The sequence below is a fragment of the Formica exsecta genome, unplaced genomic scaffold, assembly GCF_003651465.1.
Source record: "Formica exsecta isolate Colony F162 unplaced genomic scaffold, ASM365146v1 scaffold1327, whole genome shotgun sequence".
Lineage (NCBI taxonomy): Eukaryota > Metazoa > Arthropoda > Insecta > Hymenoptera > Formicidae > Formica > Formica exsecta.
Window position 1 is genome coordinate 42203 of NW_021848660.1, and position 2400 is coordinate 44602.

Genomic DNA, 2400 nt, shown 5'->3' on the forward strand with positions numbered 1-2400 from the left:
TATATTATTATATATGTATATATATGTGTGTGTGTTTGTGTATGAATACATGTTTTATATACTTGTTCTTTCTGCAATAATTATTATATTTTACGCATTATGCGAGTGAGCGAGAAAGATCGATGAGATGTCTTTTTTTCCAACCTAAAGAAAACGTCGAACGGCAAAAGCCATGCAAAATGAATAAATAAAAAAAGATGAAATCGCAATCGGAAGTTGCATAGGAAAAAGCGGTGAACGAAAGGCTCGTTGCTCATTTCGAATGCTTCGGATTACGTAGGCTTAGGAGTAGTGTTTAAGACTTTTTATACAAACGAAATATAGGAGGAGAGGAGCGGGAGAAGCAAGCAGCCTGGCTTGTATTGCGTGATTGTCTAATTCGTCGTCCGTCGTCGTCCGTTCGTTTTCTTTCATCTTCTTTAATGTTTTCGCGTTTCCTCGTCGTGCCGTTCTTCTCTTGGAAGCCTTGTTCACTTTTTGTTATTTTATATTGTTTCGTATAGTTGCGCTTTCTAAAGAGTAGGATAGCGATGACGTTAATTTGTTTTGTTCTAAAAAACGGGTTCGCCATCGTGCTCGATTTTTTAGAGTTCGAGTCTTATAATTATCGGATTAATTTTGATAAATCTCTATAAAAACTTACGCAGAAATCACTTTGATTTTGACATATACTGTAGAGGTTTCATTCCTGAATAACATGCGCTTGGAATTAGATGGCACTCTCTTATAGTTCCCTTCATCTAACACGTTATCGATTCAATGTTTTTGGCTTTCGAACTGAAATTTATTTATTTATTTATTGTCTCCTATTTCTTCGATTATTCTATATATCAATCATGCATGTTACTCCAGGAAGTTATTGTTACCCAAGATCCTTTACAACATATATCAAGATCAAAATAATCCGTGCTGTGTTAATTTTTATAAAGAATTATCTTAATTTTTGCTGTAAGGCAAATGGATGTCTCTCTCAGTGATGAAGCCTTGATGGACAATAGTAAGACAGTAGTGAGAAAAGTGAGAAACTTATCGAGTCCTTTTATGGAGCGAGTTGAGACAGTTCTTTATGGTCTTTCTAACGAAAATAATTAATCTTCTAGTGCAAAAGTGCAGAGAAAACGATTCGACGATGGGCAACTTATATATATATAGCATTAGGGGCAAGTTATATAAAAAATATTATGACCGACGAGTACGACTCGCGATATAATCTTTGGTGATGCGATTCAATGCAACATCCGCGCTATTATGTTATAATAAAAAATAATTATAATTAATAATAATACAAATAATATTAAATAATAAACAATCAGATGTAATATATGAATATTTTATGTGTTATATTAGTGTATTATAAATTTGTATAGTTTCACGAAATTCTTAATGTGAAAAATGAGCATAATGAAAAAAATAATTGCTCCGTTTGTATAAATCTTATAGAAAAAAATTAAAATGCAACCATATATTTATATATAAAGTTTAATATTATATAATCTCAAATATGCATTTTTCAGTTTAAAATTTTTACGGAAATGAGTGTTTTAAATTCTATAAATTGTTAAAATTTTCATTAAGATAACAAAATAATTTCCTATTTTTATATTTATTGCTTTCAAAGTTTTAAACTGAATAACTTTATTAATTCTTTTTTTAATCTATTAAATTTTTCCTTAATTTATAATAATATTTTGCGAGCATACGTATTTCTTATGGCATATAAAACAAAAAAAAAAAACTTGAATTAAATAAAAAAAAATAATGTATCATCATTTGTCTCGAAATCTATCATGAGTCGCACTCGTTGTTACTTTCTCCCAGTGGGAAAAGATCATATTTATACAGATGCGTGCATGGTACAACATATAAATTCATACATACATACATACATACATACATACATACAATATATGGTGCAGATATGAGACAAAGAGAAAAGAGAAGAAAACGAAAAAAATATATATATATATACGAGTATATATCTATATATATTTTTACTTACTTTCAAAGCAAATCTTTAATTGATTATTTATAATATATACGTACGCGTATATATAGACATATTATATATATACAGTGTCATATTATATATATTAATCATACATTTGCGCGAGCCTCGTCGATTGCGAGTTTCTTCGAGGAGATTCGCGCAAACGTGTCAAGCAGCCACACACAAGTGCGATCCTGATCCCACGGGATTCGAAGAGTCGATCGATTGAGTCGAGTCGCTGGATTAAAGCGCAAGATCAAAAAAGATCCGTTTGATCGATGAACAACATCGAATTGTACTTCCGGAGATAGATCGGGTGATAGTTGCGATTCGGAATACGACCGTCTCGAAAATGTAAATGTAAATTGGTTCTTAATATTTTTGATAGACGCGTCGATTATGCGCCTAATAAC